The sequence below is a fragment of the Canis aureus genome, chromosome 3 (assembly GCF_053574225.1).
Source record: "Canis aureus isolate CA01 chromosome 3, VMU_Caureus_v.1.0, whole genome shotgun sequence".
In the NCBI taxonomy this organism is placed as follows: domain Eukaryota; kingdom Metazoa; phylum Chordata; class Mammalia; order Carnivora; family Canidae; genus Canis; species Canis aureus.
The window spans coordinates 10,731,736-10,758,554 of NC_135613.1; the positions used below are offsets into that span (position 1 = coordinate 10,731,736).

Here is a 26,819-nt window from a genome sequence, read left to right on the forward strand (position 1 = left end):
GTTTTTACTTCCTTGTATTTATTTATTTATGTTGTTTTTTGCTGCAACTTTCAAATTTGTCTTCCCCAAACCCTGTAGAGATTCCTTAGATGCCAATATTGAAGAAAGTGCAGGAGTCTGAGTGGGAGAGGTCTGAATCTCCACTCGGCTTCAACCAGGGCAGCTCCAGATTATTTTTGTTTTATTGAGTTTCTAAGAAAGATTTCTTTTGTCCATTCCTGAAAAAACAATTTTGAAAACCACAATTTTATTCCACTTTACTCTTAAATATGTTAGAAATGTTTCTGTCAAAGATTATGCTAAAATGTAAAGCTATATTCTAGATATTTTATAATTTGTATTTAGCCCTTAAGAATATCCCCCTTTTTAAACATAAAATTATGATTCCACTTTTTTAAACAATTATCTAGATATCATTTTCATACCATGCAGTTCTCCCATTTTAAGTGTGCAGTTCCATGGTTTTGATTATAATCGCAGTTATGCAGTTATCACTACAGTCTTAGGACATTTACAACAGCCTAGAAAAAAATCCACTCCTTATTTCCCCCTAATTCTCGCAGCCCTCTTAGCCCTAATCTACTTTTTGTCTCTATGGATTTATCTATTCTGGATGTTTCATATAATATGTAGTCTTTTGTGACTGGCTTCTTTTACAAAGCATAATGTTTATGTGGTCATCTGTGTTGTAACATGCATCTGTACTTCATTCCTTTTATTCTTCAGTAATATTCCATTCTGTGTCTGTTACCACACTTTACTATTATGATATCAGTTTTGCACATTTAACGTCCATTCAAATATTAAGAAACACATTATGTACAAGGACAAATTACATGTAAACCATGTAAAATTTTCATCTGATTCAGATATAATTACTATGTTTAAAGTGATATACTAAATATCATAAGAGAGACCAAAAGAAGGTAAAATGATATCTTAAGAATACTGTTTTATGATTTACTAACGTCCTTCCCATATTTTCTAATATTCTAACTTCAGTAGTCTGTGGATAAGCCTCATTCTTTTTTAATCCCAAAGAATTAGGACTTTATGCAGTTACTTAACCTTTCTGGAATTCAATTTACTTATCTGAAAAACAGAATAATAATAGAAAAGTAAAAATGAAATAATAGGTATAAAATGTTTAAATGGGACCTGAAACATAGTTATTTCTCAGTAAATATTCTAAGATCAGAAAACTAATTTATTGCCTCCCAGGACCATTCTTTTTTAATATAGCCAGTAGGCAGATTTATATACTCAGTAGTTTCATGTTGCTAGTGGCCATTTTATTGGACAGCACGGATAATAGATTATTTCCTTCATTGTAGAAAGTTCCATTTAACAGCAATGCTATAGGATCTTAAAATGCAGAATTACGGTTAGGACATATACATGACTGCCAAACAAGGAACACAATTCTAAGGGAATGATTTTGATGGTTAGTATCACATATCCTCAGAATGGGATGGGATGTCTTCCTTCTGTAATGATCAAAGCCTGTGGAGGAGATACTATTTGAGCTAGACCTTGAGGTATAGGTATACACAAAAGAAAGGGATTATTTAGTAGTATCCGATTCAGTGGATATATACCAAAGCACTAGGCATTTAAATGAAGAAAAGGATTAATGAGAGAGTAGTGAAAATAATATTAAGAAATTAGCAAAGGGTTATAGAAGGTTTTTCTTTGCACAAATTTTTTTGTACTTTCTGTCAACATTGGAAGTCATCAGATTTTGAGAAGGGAAAGTATATGTTAGGGTGTTTGATATGACAAAATTTTGGGATGGATCACAGACTGAAAGACTTTGTAAGAAGGTGTTACCTTCAAGGCTCTTCATGTATTTTAGGACATTTATGTCTTTTCTAATCATCTCTTCTGATGACTAAGCATCCTAACTTCAACATATCTTCTTATAATGTAAATCTTGTACTAGCTCCCTTCTTTGGATTCATTCTAATTGGTCACTACCTCTCCTGAGAAATGGGGTGCCCAGAATAATTCACAGTGTTCTTGTATGGTTTGACCAATGTAGGATTCTGGGCAGTTATTTCTTCTACATATACAGGTATTTTATATGTTGATGTGTTGATAACTAAGGAGTATTTCAGCTGAAATTTTTAACTAGAATTTGGAAATTAGCACTGGTACTTTATTAAGTATTCATTTCATACCTAACATATGGCATGTACTTTTTAGGTGCTCAGAACTAGAGGTAGAATTTTAGTGGTAATTAACTGCAGAGAGAGATAGATAAGAATTGACTATATAAAAAAATTGACTATATACATAAATATATTTATTTATTTCATTATAAATATTTAAGGGAAAATAGTATACCAAGGACACAGAATGTTTTTGAGTGAATTTCTCTGAAAGAGCTAAGGAAAAGTAGTAAGAAAGGGATGCTAAAAAAAAAAAAAAAAAAAAAAAAAGGGATGCTAAGTATCTAAATGAATCAGACAGAAACAAAGAAAGGAGAGAATTTCAAGAAAGGGTAAATGAGGGACACCTGAGTGGCTCAGCGGTTGAGCTTCTGTCTTCGGTCCAGGGTGTGATCCCGGGGTCCCAGAATCAGGTCCCGCATCAGACTCCCTGCATGGAGCCTGCTTCTCCCTCTGCCTGTGTCTCTGTCTCTGTCTCTGTCTCTCTCTCTCTCTCTGTCTCATGAATAAATAATAAAATCTTAAAAAAAAAATAAGGGTGAATGGTTAACAGTATCTGAACTTCCAAGAGGCAAAGGCTACTGGATATAGCAATTAATATATTCTTGATTATTTTTTTATGTAATGAGAGTGAGCTCAAGCTTTTAAAAGATTAAATTTTCAGAGGTGCCTGGGTAGCATGGTCAATTAAGCATCCAACTCTTGATTCTGGCTCAGGTCATGCTCTCAGGGTCTTCAGATCGAGCCCTGCATGGGGCTCTGTGCTCAGTGGGAGGGTCAGCTTGGGACTCTGTCTCCGTCTGTCCTTCCTTATTGTATTCCCATGCTCTCTCTCTCAAAACAAAACTAGAAAGACAGTAACTTTTAGTGTTAAGACAGAAACAGCATCTTATTATGGACAGAAAAACAGAGAGTAGGCTACAGAAGTAGTAAGAGACTACTACTATACACATCTTTTTGGGGTGATTTTTAGAATTAGCCAACTTGACTCTATTGTTTACATGAAAAAATAAACAAGTAATAATCCAGAAAAGTCTTTAAAAGTAGCATGATGAAGAGAGACTATCCCACTCAGATGTTAAAAGTAGTACAAAGCAAAAAAAAAAAAAAAAGGCAGTACAAAGCTAACTTGATTTAAATAATGTGGTAAGAACACATGAATAGACAAGCAGATCAATTGAATAAATGGAGAGTATGGAAATAAATACATATGGAAATTTAGCATATAATAAAGGTGATGTTTTGAGTTAATGTGAAAAAGGTGGATTATTCCATAGTAAATGATGTGACAACTGGTTAGCCAGTGTATACATATAAAATGTTGGGTTCTTACCTTACAGCTCATGGCTTATGGAGCAAAGATTTAATCTTTAAAAATGAAAATATAAAAGTATTAGAAAAAACTCTGAGATTTTTTTTAATTACAGAAGAAAGACATAAACTTCAGAAGCCATAATGGAAAATATTAATTAATTTGACTAAAGAAAAAAGAAAAAAAATTCCATGACCATAAGAGGTGCCTGGATGGCTCAGTTAAGCATCTGACTCTTGATTTCAGCTCAGATCATGCTTTTAGGGTTGTGAGATGGAGCCTGGCATTGGGCTCTGGGCTGGGCATGGAGCCTGCTTTTCATTTGCTGCCCTTCCCTTTCTGTGTCCCCGCCTCAAAAACAAAACAAAACAAAGCAAAACACCATAAGCAGAGTAAAAAGGCCAACTCTAAACTGGGGAAATATATTTGTAATTCTATATTGCAGATAAAAGATAACATTAATACATAAAGAGCTCTTACAAATCAATAAGACAAATATTAACAATTTGAAGAATATAAATAGATGATGAGAAACGCAATACAGTTTCGTAAAATCCTGAACAGATGCTCATTTTTTCTTAGAATTTTGAATTAAAACTATACTGAGATACCATTTTTCGCTCATTAGATAGGCAGAGGTAAAAATATTGTTTTGTTGTCAGGTAGTAAGGAGGAAAAAGCATTGTCATAAATGGGAGTCAAAGTTGGTGAAAACTCAAGAAAGCAACTCATTAATAGTTCTCAAAATTGCTGTACATGTGTTTCTGACCCAGGAATTCTACTTTTAGGAATATATACCAAAGACAGGTGTACCCACACATGAAAGGTTCTATGCACAAGAGGAGTCCTGGCATCATTGTCTGTAAACACTGAGAGTGGAAATAAGATAAATGTCCACCAAAGACGACTACTGAAGAAACTCTGGTATAATTTTGTGTATAATTTATAAGTAGGAAAGACCTATCATCATAACACAGAAGTCATGTTGATTTCTATGTGATTTTCCCTCGCATGTTAATGCACTTTGCACTGAGTAACAGTGGCTTCCAGTGCTTTTTTTGTGCTGTCTCGCCCATTATTAATGACTGCAGCTTGAACATTGTCTGGTAAGCTTCCAACCAGCCTGACTATTGGGAGGCCTGCAGGCTAGGAACTGGGAAAAGGAAGGTCTTAGTTTGGGTTCCCCAGGAAAGACCCTCAGATACGGATCTGAGTACTTTATTTTGGAGGTGATCTCAAGAAACATTGTTAGAGGATAGTGAAATAAAAGTGCAGATTAATAGTCAATAAAGGATGCAAAATCAAGTTAGGAGTGCTGTGTAGAAATTATCCATAAGAGTGGAATATAGATGCTTGAGTTATCCTACTCAAAGATAGGGCAGATTCACACTGAATCCTATCAGTCTTTGGTTGACAGCTTTTACTTTTTTTGTTTTTAATCTTCCAACCTGCTGTGTACAAGGGCAGAGTGGCTTAGGAGAGAGTCTTCAGGCTATTAAGCCCCTGCTACAAGCAAAGAGAGGTGTGTGAGGAGGAAGGAACAAAGGTGGAAAGGAGGGTTAATACCCACTCTGTAGGCAGCAGGATGGGATGAAATCCGCTATGATAGGCTGCAACAGGTAACCAAGGCCAAAAGGATTTGGAGAGGGAGAGCTAACTAGTCTCCAAGTCTGCAAGCTCTCTTTCTTCAGGATAATTCTCCAATATTTATCTCAGCAGCCTGATTATTTTGCAGAAACCTCAGGTATTTCAGTCAACTTTTATAGCAGAAATACCTGTATTTGTTGTAGTCATGCTGCTGAAATGAAAGATGTAAGACAGAAGTACCTGTACTATGCAGCTGTTAAAAAGGTTTTTAGATGGATAAGCCCTGTATCGACTATTGGAAACATTTCTAAGATAAATGAAGTACACATACACAGAATAAAATAGTGTGAAGAATGTGTTCAAGAGACAGCTACTCTCCAAAGATTTATGCTACCCTTTTATAAAGTAAATTTGAGTAAGTGCCAAGCCATGGACTACATTTTCCAGCCTCCCTTACATCTAAAAGGACCTAAAAGTCGACTAAATGACTATTATTTCCAGTGGAGTATGTGCAGAGTGATCTGCTGACTTCTGGGCAAGGTTAAAAAGCAGTTATATCTTCTATTTTTCTTCATTTGCTGCTGAAGTGAAGACTTTGAAGCCCTGGGCTATGACAGAACTTGGACTCTTGAGGCACACATGGAAGGTTGCCCAGTGAACATAGGACTGTTGGGTGTATACAAACCAACCTTTCATTTTGCTAAACTAAGACTTCAGGGTTTAATTATTGCAGCAGCTAGCATTACCTTAACAGTATATTGCCATTTGAATATAACTATAAAATTGAATGTATAAATATATGCTTCCATACGTATAGAATGTGATTGAAAGAATACATAAGGAACTAAGAATGGTGTTTCATGCAAAGGTACAAAATGGCAAAATATCCAAGGTGATTTTCTGTAGCATTGTTGGAAGAATACAAAATTGGAAATAACTGAATGGTCCAATAATAAGGGATTAATTGAATAAACAATGGAACACACGTACACAGAAAAATAAAGCTCTATATACCAATGTGGAGATATCTCCATGACATATGAAGATGGCAGTGGAGGAAAAGGGAGGAACGAATTATAGAGGAATGTGTATTGTATGTTACTTTTTTGTAAAAAAGAATGGCGAAAAAGGAATATGAATATATATTATATAAATATATTTATATTTCCTTGTATTTGTGTGAAGAAACCAGAAAGAAAAATAATAAACTAATAATAAAATGGTTACCTAAAAGTAACCTATAACCTATAGTTAACCTATAGTAACCTATAAGTTGATAAGAAATATGGAAATGGTCAGGAGTGGGAATGAGATTTCTTTTTTATGTGTTTTTATATAGGATTGATTGTTTAAAACTTTTTACTACAGACATTATATACAAGAAGAAAGAGTAGAATAATGAACCTTCAGACTTATCACCGAACTCCAACAATTATAGATGACCTATCTTATTTCACCTATAACCTCATGCCCATACCCCTTCACTAGGTTATTTTAAAGTAAATCTCAGATATATCATTTTATTTGTAACTATCCATGTATATTTCAGTGTGTATCTTTAACACATAGGAACTATTTTTTTTAAATTATTGTCACACTAAAAATTATAATTTCTTATTATAAAAGAAATCTAAGGGCCACCTGGGTGGCTAAGTGATTGAACGTCTGCCTTTGGCTCAGGTCATGATTCCAGGGTCCTGGGATCAAGTCCTGAATTGGGCTCCCCACGGGGAGCCTGCTTCTCTCTCTGTGTCTCTCATGAATAAAGAAAGAAAATCTTTAAAACAAAAAAGAAAAAAAAGAAAGGAAATTTAAAGAACACTTAGAATACATTTTTGTAAACATTACCTTATTTTTCACCTGCCCTGTTTCCTTCTCTGCTTGCAGAATCTGAATTTATTATAGAGCCTTATAGTATAGTTTACTGATAAATTTTCATTTGGAAATAATTTAATCTCAGAGTAGAACTATAAAAATATTATAAAAAATTTCTATATTCTCTTCAGACAACCAAATTGTTAACATTTTACTGTATTTGCTTTGTATCATTCCTTCTCCACCCCTCTCTATATATGAATTATGTGCATCTATTTATGTATATGTAGTTTTATTCCAGATCACTTGAGAATATGTGCATATTCTCTATACTCAAATACCTGTTTTTTTATTTCCTAAGAATATTCTGGTACATAGTCACAGAAGAAATTAACATGGTTCAATACTATTATTTAATCTGTAAACCTGATTTATATTATGCTTATTTTTCCTTGTAATAGCCTTTATAGCAGAAAAATTTTTTTCTGAATCAGGATCCAAACCAGGATCATACAATGCATTTTTTGTCATATCTCTTAGATTCATTTAATCTGGAATTATTTCTCTGTTATGTGTTTGACATTTTTTAAGGAGTATAGGCTAAGTATTTTAAAGGATTCCCTCAGTTGGGTTTATCTGGTGTTTTTTCATGATTAGATTCCGATTATGAACTTTTTTGGCAAAGATACCACAAAAGTGATGCATCTTTTTCAGTGTATTGCCTTTGGAGGCATTCGATGTCTTTTCTTCCCATTTCTGTTGATACAATCTTTGAGGTTTAGGTGGTAGTTGGTAGGTTTCTCCATTGTAAAGTTACTTTTTTCCCCCATGTAATTAATAAGAATTTTGTGAGGAGATAATTTTTTAAAGATTGATTTTATTTAATTGTTTGTTTGTTTGTTTGTTTATTTATTTAAGAGCACAAGCAGGGGAAGTGGCAGGTGGAAGGAGAGGGAGAAGTTGACTCCCCACTGAACAGAAGCCTGTAATGGAGCTGATCCCAGACCCTGGGATCACGACCTGAGCTGAAGACAGAGGCTTAGCTGACTGAGCCACCCAGGTGCCCCTGTGGGGAGATAATTTGAGACCAGAGAGATATTCTAGTCTTCATCAACTTTTCACCTATTAATTGTAACATATATTGATGTTGTTTACCAAATAGTGACATTATCTTATTCCTTCTACATTTATTAGTTGGTGTCCTACTCTAAGGAAAAACTTCTCTCCAATATAAAAATATATTTATATCAATTTATATGGGCTCAGATGTTTATACTGTCCCAAATTTGGCCAGTAGAAACCTCTTTAAGCTAGCTCTTGTGTCCCTTTCAGTCCAGCATTTTTTTTTAAATCACTTCCTTGCTTTCTGATATAGCAAGACATTCCAGGCTTATCTTAGACATTTCTTCCTTCAGTCCTTCAGTCTCCAAGGAAATGGTTTCTTTTAATACTTGAAATTAAGATCCTCATACTAATCATGTTTATTATTGAATAATTTTCCATTCTTCTAGGCCCAATGTTGACTCTTGAATCATGTACATGTATTACCCTTTTAAAATTGTAATTTAAAACTTTAGACCCCAAATACACCTGAAATCACAAAAAGATTGTAAAGCCAGTGAATACACTATTAGGAAGATTTCATATAACATTTGAGGATGCTGACTTTGGAGTTGGATAACTTTGGAATCAAATTTATTACTACCAGTTACTAGTTATTTTATTTACCTACCAGTTGGAGATGGCATAACAGTTTGTTGTGAGGATTAATGAAATGTAAAACTGGTGACATATAAAATACATTTAAAAACATAGCTATTGCTTTATGAATAATTATATTAATAGTATTTACTGTATTGAACATTATATTTGGGAAATATTTGTTGAGTTGAATTATAATGCTTTCCTCCCTTTAAAGATATACTTCTAGATTCATTAGTGATAAAATGTACCTGAGCATTCCCTAAGACCATGAAAAAATATGAAGTCAAGTAACTTTTAGTCATGGGGACAAAAACAAATTGGAGTTACTCTTCAGCTGCAGGATGTTCTGAGATGATGGAAACTTGAGTTAACAATGCTTAGATCAGACTTGTTCGATAAAGACAGAAATAATTTATGAAAGCCATTTATTCTAGGTTAAACCTATACCTACCTTATTACTAAATATCATCGAGTCTACTATTACAGTATTTTATACTTTGCTACTCTAGGGGTAGAGGATGAAAGTGAGAAACAGGAAGAATAGCAGAATATTGGATTTAATATAATAATAGAACTCCTGCAGCTTAGCATAGAGAGGAAGAGAATGTTATGGTAAATTAGATTTTCAGCCAGTTCATACTTGTCATATAATGTAAAGGTGTTCCAACAGATTCTCAAGTTCAGGAAGATAGCAAGTTGACTGCTTTTGCAGTCACAACTGTTATATTTTCTCATTTTCCAATAGTTATGGACCATTTTATATTCAAAATACCGAAGCGGCCACTGATGGAACTACTATTATTGTTACTAGTATTCACTCCTACCCTGTCAAATCAGCAGTATATTCAGTGTTTTGGATAGGGAAACACAGGGCAAGCTACCGCAGGATTACAGAGGTTAGTCACATATACTGTTGGAAAAAACAGGGCTGAAGAAGAACCCTTTTCTTCAGCATAACTCTCTATATTTAAAAATCTTTTCCCATGAGCATTAGAACACGGAGGATTAAAGAACAATCCTAATTTATAAAGTGATTGCCAGGATCCCTGGGTGGCGCAGCGGTTTGGCGCCTGCCTTTGGCCCAGGGCGCGATCCTGGAGACCCGGGATCGAATCCCACGTCGGGCTCCCGGTGCATGGAGCCTGCTTCTCCCTCTGCCTATGTCTCTGCCTCTCTCTCTCTCTCTGTATGACTATCATTAAAAAAAAAAAAAAAAATTATAAAGTGATTGCCAACATGAATCAGATGTTTCTCCTACTTCTCTTTTCATGGTTTACCTTAAAGAATGTATGCTCTTGGGATGAGTTGGTAGAGTATGTGCCTATGTGTAAATGTGTGTGTGTGTGTGCGCGCGCGCGCATTTTAGAAATAAGGAATACAGAAAACATAAAAAAATTGTGATGGATAGCCAAATTGTTTTTTTTTTTTTTCTTCCTATATACAAGGAGGCAAAGCAATGGAAGGGAATATAAGAAACAGAGATAGCTATCATATGAGAATTATGTATTAACCGTAATGGGATTTCATATATATTCTAATAGTTTTTTAAAAATAAGTGAGCTAAGATATTCTATGCACATTATAGATTTATTTTCTGAGCAGTATAGTAAGGATTAATGAATAATTGTATGATACCTTTATGTGTGCAGCTAAATGAAATTAAATAGTTATTGCTATTGTAAAACATGGCAGTGTGGCACAAACTTGTGGCAACATGTGCAGCCTCTTCTCAGAAGACAGTGTAGCATGGTATAAGTTTGTTACTCCTCCAAACTTCTCAGTGCTTACTAGTGGATATTTCAATTTGGACATATAAAACCATAAACTAGATTGCATAATCTTAGTACAAAAAATTTCTTGGGGGAATGTTCGTTCAATTTTCATTGCTTTTTTAGAATCTAAAATTTACTTTGAAGTAATTCTTTTTAAAATATAGAACAAAGATTGAGATGAAGTCCTTTATCTTTTGTTACTCCTTATACTGACTCTGACTATAATAGTTTTAATAATTTAACTGTGATGCATGTGTGGCAACTTAAATCATCCCTCACTACCACCATTTTCTCCCGTACCAATACAGAAACAACACTTAGTGCCCCAAATAAACCATGCTCTTTTATTTCTTCATACTGTTTGCTCTAAAAGGAACGTCTGATTCCCAGGAGCCCCCCTTGTTTCACTCCAGTGTTATTTTCTTGACTAACTTCAAGGTAGCTTGCTACATCTACTAGTAAGATTACCCTGACCACCTGTCATCATCAGTGGTCTTTCTCCCCATTACCACCATGGTTGAGAGTTGCCTCAATTTTTAGTTCCCATATCACCTTGCCCTTACTGGTTTCATTTCCCAAAGCATATTGAATACAGATTTTTGAGTAATAGAAGACTACAAATATATTGCACCAATTTTTTTCCAGCTTTATTAAGATATAATTGACAACATGTTATTTTAAGTGGGAAAAAAGTATAACCACTATATAATAATCCACTAAGGATATATGCAAAACATAAAGCCTTTACAAAACTACTTTTTAAGTGCATACATAATGAACTCAGTGGGTCTGTATGCAGTATGAAATTATAAATGCACAGTATCAGAAGTGAATTTCACTATCTTTCTGTATTGCAAAGAACATGTAAAGCACTTTTTAAATGGAAAGTAAGGATCTCCAAAAATCTAGCCCTCTATAAAAACTTTGGCAAAAATTGTCAAGATCAACTTTTTGAGATCTTTGGAGTTTAACCAAAGGTTTGCCACAGCCTGAGGAAATAAAAATAGCTGAATCTCAATAAGAACAGCAGGCTTTGTGGTATTTTAACCTGCCTTATTCCTATAACCTTTTCCCATGTTCTGCAGTAGCCTTGGAAAACAACATCCTCAGAACCATAGTAGCTGTAAAACCCAGCAGCTTAACAGCTACTGGAAGAAGCAGATTGGGTTTGGAGCTCTCCAGGAAGTTCTGTCCCCAGAGTATTCACTATTCAACCTGACAGATCTCTAGAAAAGCCCTATTCACAGGGCTTGTCTTTGTTGGACCTGACTCAGAGCTCACTTAGTGAGGAAAGCTTTATTGCTGGGACATTTGTTGAAAACAATTAGAAGCAATTCTTTAATATCACAGCTACCAAAGGCAGTGACGCAAGTTGAAGCCAAGAAAAGATGGACCAAAATACATAGGAATGAGATGCCTGTAGGAGACTTTGAAAACCTTGAATATACTCCTGTAAATCTAGAAGGCCACCTGCATGTACAGGCTTTATGTAGGCCTCAGAAATACCTGAACAGGTCTTAAGATTTAATCTGTTTGGACTTGATGCTTTGTATGAACAGGAAGTAAAGAAGATGATAATAGAGGAATGAGGAATAAGGAACAAAAGAGCTATATGACCTATTGAAAACAAATGGGCAAATGTTGAAAGTAAATCCTAGGCTATTGGTAATTACATTAAACGTAAGTAAATTAAACAGTCAAACAGATTTGCAGAATAGATTAAGAAATAATCCCATCATATAATATCTACAGGAGATATACTTACTTTATTATTTATTTTTGGCTCCAATAGTAGAAATTTATTTTCTCAGTCTTGAAGCTAGAAGTTTAAGATCAAAGTTATGGCAGGAACCAAAGTTGGTTCCTTCTGAAACTTCTCTTCTTGTACCTGGCCATCTTTATGATCACATGTTCTGTGCCTGTGTCCTAATCTCCTTTTACAAAGATACCAGTCATGTTGATTAGAGCCTCAACATGTGAACTTGTTTTATCTTCATTACCTCTTTTAAAAAGCCCTAAATTAATGAGACATATTTTACATTCAAAGACATAAATAGTTTAAAAGTAAAGGACAGAACTTTATCTTTTGGTGTAGTCTCAAAATTTTAATTTTGCTCTTGTTTCCCTTGCCAGAGGAAACCTATCTAGAAAAATGTTTATAACTGATGTTGAAGAAATTACTACCCATGTTTTCTCTTGAGTTTTATGGTTTCAGTTATTACATTTAGATCATTAATCCATTTTGAGTTCATTATGTGTATGATGTAAGAAAGTGGTCTAGTTCCATTCTTTTGCATGTAGCTGTCCAGTTTTCCCAGCATCATTTGTTGAAGAGGCTTTTTCCCATTACATATTCTTGTCTCCTTTGTGAAAGAATAACTAACCATATAATCATGGTTTTATTTCTTTTTTTAAAGATTTTATTTATTTATTCATGAGACACACAGAGATATAGACATAGGCAGAGGGAGAAGCAGACTCCTCACAGGGAGCCTAACGTGGGATTCAATCCTGGGACCCTGGATCACGCCCTGAGCCGAAGACAGATGCTCAACACTGAGCCACCCAGGTGTCCCCATGGTTTTATTTCTGGGCTCTATTCTGTTCCATTGATCTGTTTTTGTTTTTGTTTTTGTTTTTTTTTAAGATTTTATTTATTCATGAGAGACACAGATAGAGATAGAGAGAGAAGGAGACAGAGACAAAAGCAGACTCCATGCAGTGAGCCTGATGTGGGACTTGATCCCAGGACTCCAAGATCATGCCCTGGGCCAGGTGGAGGTGCTAAACCACTGAGCCACCCAGGGATCTCCCTGTCTTTGTTTTTGTGCCAGTATCATACTGTTTTGATTACTACCGCTTTGTAATATAACTTGAAGTCTGGAATTATGATACCTTCAGTTTTGTTCTTTTTCGAGATTGCTTTGGCTCTTTAGGGTCATTTTTGGTTCCATAGAAATTTTAGGGTTATTTGTTCTAGTTTCATGAAAAATCTTGTTAGTACTTTGATTGGGGCTACATCAAAATAAGGTTCTACACAGTGAAGGAAGCCATTGACAAAACCAAAAGGTATCCTACTGAATGGGAGAAGCTCTTTGCACATAATATATTCAATAAAGTTTAATATCCAAAATATATAAAGAATGTATACAACTCAACACCAAAACCCCTAAGTAATCCAGTGAAAAAATGGTCAAAAGAGGGATACTTTGCTGGCTCAGTCAGAAGCACATATAACCCTTGATCTTGGGGCCATGAGTTTGAGCCTACATTGGGTGTAGAGATTACAAAAAAAAAAAAAAAAAAAAAAAAAGAAAGAAAGAAAGAAAAGAAATAAATAAATAAATTTAAAAAAAAATGGTCAGAAGACATGAACAGACACTTTTCCAAAGAAAACATACACATGGCTAATAGAAATATGAAAAGATGCTCAACATCACTAATCATCAGGGATGTGCAAATTAAAACCACAATAAGTTACCATTTTACACCAGTCAGAATGGTTGAAATAAAAAGAAATAACAAGTGTTGATGAGGATGTGGAAGAAAAGGAACTCTGGCGCTGTTGGTGGAAATGCAAACATTGCAACCAGTTTGGAAAACAGTATGGAAGTTTCTCAGAAAATTAACAATAGAAATATTAAATGATCTAGTAAACTCCACTAGCATTTATCCAAAGAAAACAAAGGAGTAATTTGAAAAGATATATGCACCCATATGCTTATTGCACCATTATTTACAATAACCAAGATATGAAAGCAACCCAAGTACCCATCAATAGTTAAACGAGTAAAGATGTGACATTATGTACAATGAGGTGTTACTCAGCCATAAAAAAGAATGAAATCTTGCCATTTGCAGCAACATGAATGAAACTAGAGGGTTTAATGCTAGGTGAAATAATAAGTTAGGGAAAGACAAATACTGCATTATTCACTCATATGTGGAATTTAAGATACCAAACAAATGAACAAAGAAAAAAAGAGGCAAAAACCAGACTCTTAAATACAGGAACAACTAGTGGTTGCCAGAGGGGAAGTTGGTAGGATGTGTGAAATAGGGGGGGAAAAAAAGGGGGATGGAAAAATATATATCATGGAAACAATAACAAAATAGACCTCAAGTGGCTATATTAATAACAAATAGATGTTCAGACAAAAATTGTTACTAGAGTCAAAGCAGAAAAGTTTATAATAAAATGTCAATCCATCATGAAGATATAAAAATTATAAACATATATGCACTAATAAATGACCCCAAAATACACAAAGCAACAACTGACAGAATTGAAGAAATAGACAATTTAAATATAATAGACTTTGGGTACTCTACTCATAATAACTGATAGAACAACTAGGACGAAGATCAACAAGGAAATAGAAGAGCTAATGACAATACCAAGTAATAAGAATTGACATCTATAATTATCCCACTCAACAACAGCCAGATTTTCATTCTTCTCAAATGTATATGGATATTCTCCAGAGTAGGCCTTATACTATGCCACAAAACAAGTCTCAATAAATTTAAATGATTGAAACCATATGAAATATATGTTTCAACACACTGGAATGATATTTAAAATAAGGAAAGGAAATTTGAGAGATTCAGAAATACATGAAAGGTAACATACTCTTAAGTAACCAGTGAAATGAAGAAAAAAAGAAATTATGAAATACTTTGAAATGAATGAAAATTAAATCAAAACATAGCAAAATTTATGAGATGCAGCTAAAGCAATGCTTACAGTGGAAACTTACAGTATGTTTTGCTCTATTAAAAAAGAGGAAAGAAGGGCACCTGGTTGGCTCAGTCAGTGGAACATGTGACTCTTGATCTTGGGGCCGTGAGTTCAAGCCCCACATTGAGTGTAGAATTTATTCTAAAAAGAAGCAGCAGGGCAGCCTGAGTGGCTCAGCGGTTTCGCGCCTGCTGTCAGCCCAGGGCCTGATCCTGGAGACACGGGATCAAGTCCCATGTCGGGCTCCCTGCATGGAGCCTGCTTCTCCCTCTGCCTGTGTCTCTGCCCCCCCCCCCCCGCCGTGTGTGTGTGTGTGTGTGTGTGTGTGTGTGTGTGTGTCTCATGAATGAATAAATAAATAAAATCTTTAAAAATAAATAAATAAAAAGCAGCAGGAGGAGGCAGGGGAAGAGGGTGGAGCTGAAATAAAAAATCTCATCATAACAAGTGATAAAAAGAACAAACTAAACACAATGAAGCAGAAGAAAAGCTATAAGAAAGACTAGAGCAGAAAAACACAACAGAAAAATAGAGAAAATCAACAAAACCAAAATTTGATTTTTTAAAAAGATTAACAAAATTAACAAAGGTTTAGCTAGACCAACAAGAAAAGAGAAGACTCAAATTACTAAAATCATGAATGAAAGAGGGAACAACACTAATGAACCTACAGAGAAATGAAATGAAAAGTAATCTAAGGTAGCACTATAAACAACAAATTAGACAACTAACATGAAATGGAAGAATTCCTAGAAAGACTAAAACTACCAGAAGATGAAAAATCTCAATAAACCAGTATATTAAGTAAAGCAATTGGATTAGTAATTTTAAAAACTTCCCATACGCCCAAGCACAGGTAGCTTCATTGGTGAAATTTACCAAATGTTCAAAGAACAGTTAACACCAATCTTTCACACATGCTTATTACAAAAAAAATACCTGAAGAAGGACACTTCCCAACTCATTCTATCAGACCAATATTGACCTGATACCAAAACTAGACAAAGACAAACGTGAGAAAACATATTGACCAGTATTCCTCACAAATACAGTGCAAAAATCTTCAATAAAATACTACCAAACAAAATCCAAAAACATATTTTTAAAAAGCATATGCTATGACCAGGTGGGATTTTATCCCAGGAAGGCAAGTTTGATTTAACATTTGAAAATTAGTTACTGTATTACATCAAATTAATAGAACAAAGGACATACATACATACATCTTATTTCAAAAGATGCAGAATAAGCTTTTGACAAAATTCAGCATCCTTTCATAAAAACACTTAACCAGCTAGAAATAGAAAGGAAATCCCTTAATCCAATAAAAAGCATCTATAAAAAACCCACAGCTAACATCATACTTAATCATGAAAGACTAAATACTTTCCACCTAAGATCAGAAACATAATGAGGTTGTCTACTCTCAGCATTCCTATTTAGCATTGTACTGGAAATTCTAGCAAGTTAAAGAAAAAGAAGAGACGTCTGCATTGGAAAAAGAAAAGATATAAAACTCTTTTGCAAATGGCATGATCTTATATATGGAAAATCCTAAAGAAGCCACAAAAAAACTCATTAGATCTATTAAATGAGTTCACTAGGGTTACAAGATAAAAGATGAATATACAAAAATAAATTCCGTTTCTGAACGTTTGTTCCTACAGCGTAGGCCCAATTTCAGAAGTCACTACAAAGCTATGGTAATCAAGACTGTGGTACTGACAAGGAGATGCCAAAAATGAATAGAATAGAAATCCCAGAAACAAACTTTGACATTTATGGCCCATTGATTTTTGACTGTAATGAAGATAATTCAGTGGGGGAAGAAAGTAGTGTTTTCAACAAATTGTGCCAAAAGAAGTAGGAGTCACATGGAAAATAATGAAATTTGACCCCTGCCTCGAACCATACATAAAAAAATAACTGAAAGTAGATTTTATGCCTAAAAGTCAATAGCTGGAACTCTTGTTAGAGAGCGGGAATAAAAATTGATGATCTTGGGTTAGGCCATGGTTTCTTAGTCACCAAAAGCACAGTGACAAAAGAAAAAGATAGATGAAAATAGACTTTATCAAAACTAAAAGCTTTTGTGCTTTAAAGGTTTATGCCGAGAAATTGAAAGACAACTCACAGAATGAGAGAAATTATTTGCAAATCACATACCCAAAAAGGGACATCTGTAATATATTGGGGGGGGACCATCTTATATCACAACAAAGAGTACCAAACCACCCCATTTAAAAGTCTGCAAAAGGTTTGAAGTTTTCCAAAAGAAAGTAGACAAATGGTCTGTGAGAAGATACTGAATATTATTACTCATTAAGACAACTCAAACTGAAACCACAATAAGATACCACTTCATTCCTACAATAAATAAATCAAAAAGAAAATAATAATAAGTGTTGTCAAGGATGTTGAATAATTGGAACCCTCATATATTAGTATTGTGAATTTAAATGGAACAGCTACTTTGGAAAGTAGTTTCACAAAATGTTACACAGAATTATCACATTACCCAGCAATTCTACTCCAAGGAATATATCCAAGAGAAATGAAAACATGTCCACATAAAATGCCACATTCATACAAGAATTTTTAATAGTATCAAAAAGTGAAAATATAACTGAGAAGTAGAAGTGGAAAGTAAGCCTGAGTAGACATTGAGAAGGTACCAAAACTGTCTTCCTCAGAAGTGGTGGCATCAGCTATTATTTCTGGGCGTACTCTGGGCAATTGGACATTATATTGAGAGCAGTTACATTGCACTGGACATTAAGAGAACCATTTCTGCCAGTAGTAAGTCCCAATAAGACTGGTGTTTTTCTGAACTATGAATCAGGTAAGGATTCCTTTTATAATATGAATAACAGGTCTCCTCTATGTGTTTAATAATTCTTTTACAGAAGCTGTTTGGCCCTATTTATGTACTGGAACAGATTCTGAACCTCTTAAAAAATCTCTTAAGTAACAGATTATGAAAGATGAAATACCTGGGAAGTGATTCTGTTTTAGTTTTTAGGGGTGGCTTAGCCAGGAAATTTAGTTTCAGTGATTCTGGATTCTTTTTAAGTTTTGCCCCTGGAAATCAGAATAGATTTTTCTCTTTCATTTCCAACAACTATAAAACATTCTAGTAATGCCAGTTAATATAGATAGGGGTATCAATTATCAAGTGCTTTGAAATAGTAAGATAAAATATTTGAGAGTTGTTACTTAACATATCCAATAAAACATTTTATTTTTTAAAAAATGAAAATAACCCAGAGGTCCATGAACTGATGAATGGGGAAAAAAAACTGTTATATATCCATACAATGAAACATTATTTTACCCTAAAAATGTATGAAGTAGTGAAAGAATTATGCTAAGTAAAAGATGACAGTCACAAAAGGCCATATATTATATGATTCCCTTTATATGTAGCAATGTTTTTCTTAAAGCATTCAGCCCTTTTGGATAAGAGATGACTTAATGTTAAATATTATACCTGTTTCATTTGTATCTTTGGTAAGTGGAATAATGGCAAACAGAATTACTTCTTTTGAATAGCTATGAAAGGTCGAAACTGGAGAGTTCCTATTTATTTAGCTGTCATATGCATTGCTGATATAAGGGAAAACTGAAAGAATTTCTTTTAGTGCAGTGCAGTGTGAAAGTTCATAAGGTTAGAAGTAATTTTCATCCTGACTTAAACTCATAGGTAATTTTTTTAAAAGATTTAATTACAGTTGTCATTTTTGTGATTTCTACTGAGGAAACAGTAGGGAGAATACCCTACTGAATGTTCTCTCTCATTCCTGAATAATTATTATATTTTTTGAAACAATGACCTTGTCAAGTGACACTTGGTGGGAAGGCCGGAGAGCATCTGATTTTCAAAGTGCTTAAATTCATGCATAGTAATTTTACCTTTTTAAAAAATTTAACATTTTGACTAAATGAGTCCTTTGATTTTTATTGGTACTTTAATGCTGGCTCAAGTAAGTGATATTTGCCCTTGATATGTTGGTTGAAAAACAGAAAAATCCTTTGAGGAAATTTACTGCTGGGGAAACTTAAAGTTTATGGAATCGTGCCATTTTTATATGTGTTAAAATGTATTTTAAACCTGAAAAAAGACAGACACTAATATAAGCAATACCCTTATGCATACTATACAGGTTAGTAAGTTCTTATCATTTTCTATGATTGCTATAGAATTATTAAATACTAATAATGACACTTTATAAATATAACTTACATATCCCAAGTCCCATTAAGTTCCTTCTCAGAAGTAATTTGTACCTTGATGTTAGTGGGCTTTATTCCTAGGAAATTTTAACATTCTTATTATGTATTTATGTATCCAAAAGCATGTTTTTGAGCAATAAATGATATCACACTATGTTATTCTGCAATTTGCTTTTTTCTTCAACATCCTATTTTTGACATTTAATTTCATTGATGCATTTAATATAGTATTTTATTTTGTAAGAGTATGTCCCCATTTATCCATTTATCTCTTCATAAGCATTTTGATAGTTTCTATTTTTTTTTACTATTAAAAACAATGCTACAATGAACATTCTTGGACCTGCCTCCTTATGCTTACATGTAAGATTTTTTCCCTGGTTATATACATAAGGTGGAATTACTGGGTACATGTAATATTAGATGTTGCCAAATTGTTCTTGAAAACGGTTGTACCAATTTACATGTCAGCCCTATCCTCAGCCATTTTGTAAACACTTTACTGAGATATAATTACATGCTATAAAGTTCACCTATTAAAGCATACTATTCAGTGACTTATGAATAATGTTTTTAGGTACAAGTTTTTGTGTGAATATAGATTTTTATTCTCTTGGGGGTATTCCTAGGAGTGGAATTGTTGGGCTGTATCATATTGAAAACTCTGTGTTTAACATTCTGAAGAAGCACAAAAGGTGGCTGCAATATTGTACAATCCCACCAACAATGTACAAGGGTTCTAATTTTTCCACATTTTTACTAATACTTGTCTCTTTTCATTATAACTATCCTAGTGGTTATGAAATGGCATCTCAGTGTGGTTTGGTTTGTTTGCATTTTCTTAAGAACTAATGAGCATCTTTTCATATGCTTGCTAGCATTTCTGTATGTCTTTGAAGGAACTTTAATTTTAAATCTTTCTTTCTTTCTTTCTTTCTTTCTTTCTTTCTTTCTTTCTTTCTTTATTTATGAGAGAGAGAGAAAGAAAATGTGTAGGAGGAGAGGCAGAAGGAGGGGTAGAGGGAGAGGAAGAGAGAGAGACTCTCAAGCAGACTCCTCCCCACTGAGTGCAGAGCCAGACATGGGGCTCTATCCCATGACCCCTGAGATCATGACCTGAGCTGAAATCAAGAATTGAATGCTTAACTGACTGAGCCACCCAGGTGCCTCTCTTTTACCTATTTTTTTAAGGTTGGTTTTTAGTTTTTTTATTATTGAGCTTTATGTGTTTTTTCCACTTTTGAATATATATCCCTTATCAGATCCATGAATTGCAAAAACTTTCTCCCTTTGTATAGCTTGTGTTCTCACTTTCTTGATGGTGACCCTTGAAGTACAGAAATTTTTAAATTTGATGAAGTCCAATTTATCAACTTTTCTTTTATTGCTTGTATTTTTATTTGATTATCTAAAAATATCATTGCTGAAACCAAGGTCAACAATATTTACTCTTATGTTTTCTTCTAAGAGTTTTATAGTTTTTCCCCCTATATTTAGGTATTTGATCTATTTTTAACTTAATTTTGTATATGGTGTGAGGTAGAGGCTTCATTCTTTTACATGTTTATCTCCCTTTGTGGCAGCAACATCTGTTCCATATATTTTGGCACCCTTGTTGAAAACCAGCTGATTATAAACATACAGGTTTGTTTCTGGTATCCTAATTCTCTTTTATTAACTAATATGTCTGTTTTATGCCAGTACCACCCAGTCATAATTATCGTGCTTTATAGGAAGTTTTGAAATCAGAAAGTATGAGCTGTACAGCTTTATACTTCTTTCTCAAGACTGTTCTGGTTATTCAGGATCCCTTGCACTTCCATATGAATTTTAAGATCAGCTTCTCAGTTTCTGTAAAATAGCCTCTAGGATTTTGCTAGGTATTGTGATGAATCTGCAGATCAATTTGGGTAATATGACCATTTTAGCAGTATTAAGTCTTCCAGTCCATGACCATTGGATGTATTTCTGCCTATTTTAGTCCTTAAAATTTTTTCAACGGTATTTTATAAGTTCTAGCTTGCTTTCTATTGTTACATTATTCCTAAATATTTTATTTTTGTTGATGCTATTGTAAATGGAATTGCTTACTTGGGATCCCTGGGTGGCGCAGCGGTTTGGCGCCTGCCTTTGGCCCAGGGCGTGATCCTGGAGACCCGGGATCGAATCCCACGTCGGGCTCCCGGTGCATGGAGCCTGCTTCTCCCTCTGCCTATGTCTCTGCCTCTCTCTCTCTCTCTCTGTGACTATCATAAATAAATAAAAAGAAAAAAAAAAAATTTAAAAAAAAAAAAAAAAAAAAAAAAAAAAAAAGGAATTGCTTACTTAATTTTATTTTGAAATTGTTCTCTATATGTTGGTGGTATATAGAGATAAAACTGATTTTTTATATTTTTGGTCTCATATCTTGCAATCTTGATAAATTCACTTAATGATCTAATAGTTTTTGTTGTTGATTCCTTAGGGTTTTGTATACAGGATCCAGTCAAGATTTTATCCATGCTATCGAGTTTTTAATTTCAGGGACTATATTTTCACTTCTAATTTTTTTCCACATCTACCTATTCTTTCATTCCTGCCTCTTTCATTTTATAATTTATTTTTTGTTACTTATACCTTCAAACATTTTGAATGTTCTAATACTTATTTTAAAGTCTTTTAGAGGGGATCTCTTGGTCGCTCAGCGGTTTGGCGCCTGCCTTGGCCCAGGGTGTGATCCTGGAGTCTGGGGATCGAGTCCCACATCGGGCTCCCAGTATGGAGCCTGCTTCTCATCTGCCTGTGTCTCTGCCTCTCTCTCTCTCTCTCTTTTTCTCTCTCTCATGAATAAATAAATAAAATCTTAAAAAAAATAAAGTCTTTTAGACTGTTTCAGTAGAGTGAATTTGTTTTCATACTTGATCTCTTGGATACCTTTGTTAAATTTAGATTTCTGTGAATTTTGGTTTTCAGGCCTATTTTGAGTGAGAGGTTTTATGAGTGTTTTGTTCTTTTTATTTGACTCTGTTCATTTCTCCCTATAATGATCTTTCAATTACCTGCATCTGGCTCCCTAAAGCTCCTGTCCAGTCATAGATCTTATATTGACAGTTTGGTGTTCAGCCCAGAGTGATATTAGGAGTTACACAAATTCAGCCACAGAACCATCTTTCACGAGGGTGGGGGACCCCACACCATCCCCCAGTGTCAAACCATAAACCTGTGTATTCCTTCTTTCTGTGAAACCTATGTAAACCACAGTAGCCTGATCTCTTGCTACTACTGTTTCTCTCCAGAGTCCAGTAGCCTCATTCATTACTACACAGTTTTGCATTTCTCTTTCCATTCTGCTCCATAGCTTATAAGCTTATTTATGTCTTTTTGTTGTTGTTATCCATATTTGTATTTTTTCTACCATGTTTTCTATTTTGAGCAGAGGGTATATGTGTAATTTCATATCAAATTTTGAGGTCACTACATCTTCAGTACTGAAAGCCCAATAATATTTATTCTTCAGGTGAATTTTAAATTTTCAAAAAATTGAAAGTAATGTGTTTGCTCTCTCATATGGAATGTTCTATTATTATGAAACAAGTCATAAAATGAATATTATATTTACATTATCAAATAGGTCCCCCCTTAAAGGAAAATCTTTTCAGTAATAACTATCATTTGAATATTTATTTGCCCTATGACAAGCACTGTGCTGAACATTTTACTGTGACATTTTATTCATTCACAACAACCCTACAAAGTAGAAGTTGTCATTATTATAGCATAATAAACTGTTCAGGAACGTGTAAGTAGTCAGTAGAACCAATATTCAAGTTTAGGTTTGTCTGATGTGAAAGCTTGTACTTTAAATTACTTTTTTAAGTGTTTATATTTTAGTTGTTGGGAAGTTCACATTCACTTCTCCCTTTTGATCAATTAGTACAATTTTAATGATATTTTGCTACAGAAAATTGAGAAACTTTATCTGAGAAGGAAACAGACTAGATGTTTTCAGCAGTTGGTCAGAGGTTTAGCTATTAGCTATAGTGTAGTATTTCAGAATACAGTTGAGAGATGTTCTCTAAATTGGTGGGTCTTCCATGATAATCATTTTTGTTATTATTTAAACTTTCAGAGGTGATTGCAAGAGACTTTTATTTTCCTATTTGTCCATTTTCATTACTTTTACGTTATGAGATCACTTCCATAGAGGGATACTTATGATCGTGTGTCTTTGGTGACTATTTTTTGATATAGGGCTAATTCTTATATTTTATTATTCTAAGGAAATACAAAGACATATGAGACAAACCTAATGCAGAAGGGCAAAAGTAAGGTAGAGTTGACAGTAATGAATTCAGTGATGTCTCTGGAAGTTTTCAGCAAGATGCCTGTAGTAGGAATCAACAGATAAAGAATTAAACCTAAATCTCATGTCCTGACAGCATTTATTAACTAACTGAAATATGCGGGTATATCCAGTGAGATAAAAGGATGATAGAGAAGTTTTCACTCTTTACTGGATAATTGAACTTAAAGAATAATAATGACTGGATAAGAATAGTATTGTGAAAGATTTTAATTTGTGAAAGATGGAATTAAAAGAGCAGGCATCAGAATCAAGTGACTTAGAAGGAGCTATGTGTAGGACAGAGCTCTGCTATGCTAATTAATAAGAACCTCAGTCCCAGTTTGCAGTGGAGCTTTGGAGGAACATGATGTTAGTTAGATTTTTAGTGATGAACTAAGTAAGGAGTAGAATAATTCTTAATAGATTGAAACTGCTTTTCTAAAGTTTGTGTTATGCCACTTCGCTTTTACGAAAGACATCTTAGTACCTGTTTTCACTAACTGAAAGAAATATGAAGAGAATGTTTGCTTTTATGAAAAAAAGGGGAATGCAAAAATGGCATTCGGCATTTGTTTTGCAGCCAGCGCACACCCCTAACCAGCAAGAGTGGCACCACCAAGCTCCTTTCCTGGGAACTACATTCAGCATCTCAGCATTAAGCCCCCATAGCTTTGAACTGCATCCTTGAGCATGTGTGCTTTATCTTGATTTATTTTGTGCATCTGTTAGCAAGATGTGTCCTAAGTTGCAGAAATGCCCAAGAGAGGTTATTTTATTTTATTTTTTGGCTCTGAGAATGCTCAAAAAATTTTCCATGTAAATTAATGGTAATTGCTTCTTCACTTTATGCCTTTTTGGTTTATGAAAGTTTCCATAGGAGCATTCTACTTTCCAATAGTAGGGGAAACCCGTATCTGCTGAAATGAATCTCCTCCACCCTTTTCTTCTAATTGTGGGAGATAGTTTATTGGAAATCTCAAGTTTGAACTACTCAGACTCTGTATCCCATTCCTCTAGGGCCAGCTCAGCCCTTCATCTTGTCAAAGCAGATAAAACAGAACAGCCTACAATTTGCCATAAAGGGGTCCTTGGGATGAAGCATTTTAATGTCCATAAAGAGTAGATGAGGGCTTCATGTTTAAAGACTCCCATGGAACATTTCAAAGAGCATGGATTTGTCTTGGTGCCCTTTGCCAAAATTAATAGATTTGGGCTGCTGACTTGGAGGAAAGCTAAGCATCCAGGCCTACTTATCATTCAATGATATTTTGCTTTATCTATCTAATTTTAGCTGAGATGCTTTAAGACTCACAACACATTGAATAAATAATACTTAAATAAGAAAGGCCACTAATTTTAGACCTAATGTCAGTTAAACAGAGGAGAGATAGAGTTACAACAATATTATTTTAGAAATTAAAAATCAAATACAGTGATTTAGAGAACAGATCAAATTGATCTAACTTTTCCATTGTTTTTAAATTTTTTGCCTCATTTATCAGTCTGGGGTGGAATTATGTTTCTGGTTCCAAATAGGTGTTCCAACCAAGAAGCTTTCTGATGAGAAAATGGCACAGAGGAGTGTAATAAAATACTAAGTATTTTTTAATTCTTCTCATGCTCTGAGAACAGGAATATCTTAAGCTTTGATAGAATGGTGCAATTTTATATTTTCCATTTGACTACTCTAAAAGGTTCATTGTCTTTTAATTAAACTACAGGGGGGAAGAGCAGAGATTAAAAGATGTAGTAGTATAAAGCGGATGGCTTTTAGCTACTAGTACATGAGTGAAGACACCACAATAAAGCAAGATGGAGTGTAGCAACAAGTTTTGTGCCTTGAAGCTTCCTCTTGTCTGACTGTGGCAGTAATTTGGAGTTAATTTGTGCAGCTTCTCAATAAAAGACTGTGTTTTATATTCTCTGATTCTTCCTAGCATCTTTTCCCAGCTATTTGGTTTTTTGTTTTGTTTTTGTTTTTGTTTTTGTTTTTGGCAATCTGCTAGTTCCCTTTATTTGTTAGTACTGAAAATGATTTTTATTTCTCCAAATGAACTTTATATAGATTAGTATTTTTGAAGGCTGTATTCTAGTTGCTTTGGAGATGTATCTAAAGTATCCATCAATGTATCTTAACCATCATCACTCCATGATATGTTCTTGAAACACAGTATTAGAGCTCTCCCACCTGCTCTTTTATCTTTCCTTTTACGAGGTCCAGTGCAGTTTATACAACTAGATGTGATAATCAGGTAATCCCGTTAAGATGAGAAGCTTGGACCAAGCTCAGTGCATGAATATTTCCTATTCGTCACCTGTTTTTTACTTGAGGTAGTAGCACCTTCTTGAATCTCCTACTTTCTATTCTTACTGATAAGTAGCAGTCCACTTTCTCCTGTAGTGATTTATAGTTTTGGCGTAGAGTGAATATTTGGGTTTCTACATTTGGGAATATTACTGCCTGGTAGTTGGCTTATTTTCCTTTGTCTGCATGAAGATTTTTTTTCTTTGTGTCTGTTTTTCTCCCTTTGCTTTCTACTCCCCCACATGTCCCCAAGTCCTTCAAGCCAATGAGGCTGTGGTGACACCTTCTGGGCAATGATGGGAGTGAATTACAGCCATAAATTGCATGGTGGTGTTATGCATACCAAAGATTTGGTTTATGCCACCAAATTTAGTTTGCTTCATCAAATGAACCCATACAGCATTCTGCTTCTGCTCAGGGTTTCTAAAGGTTGTTAAATATTGATATCATTTCTTACTAATGAGGAAAGATTTGTGGATATCTAAATAAAAAGCCAGTAGACCTGCCTATTTAATCAATGTAAAGGATATGGTACTTGGTTGGGCCTGAAAATGAATGTCAGCAGAGGGAAAAATTAGCAATTGCATGTCATTAGTGTCAACACTGTTCACTATTGTTTTTTGTTTTGTTTTGTTTTTTGCCATGCTCTGATACAACAGTATCTGGTTACATACCAGTGCTTCATAGCAGTGGGAAAATGTCCTATAAAAAATATCTCAGTAGAAACAATATCTTGTATCATGACCATCCACCATTAGGACCATGGAGGATAAAGATTTCTCCAGAACCACTCGTGTCCATCCATACCTTCCATTACTTCTAAAAAAAAAAAAAAACATGTAAGGAGTCTTCTAG

At 34.3% G+C, this 26,819-nt stretch overlaps 1 protein-coding gene and 1 long non-coding RNA gene across 18 annotated transcripts in view; one reads left to right on the top strand and one right to left on the bottom strand.

Annotated features, from left to right (window-relative positions):
• On the bottom strand, positions 1 to 26,779 carry LOC144308371 (uncharacterized). The gene is made up of 2 exons (XR_013374844.1): positions 26,639 to 26,779; positions 1 to 218 (listed from the first exon to the last, which is right to left on the bottom strand). It is a non-coding gene; the product is annotated as an uncharacterized LOC144308371 (long non-coding RNA).
• The window catches only part of LOC144308469 (uncharacterized), a 329,585-nt gene that overhangs the window by 140,555 nt on the left and 162,211 nt on the right, over positions 1 to 26,819 (top strand). The window lies entirely within an intron of this gene.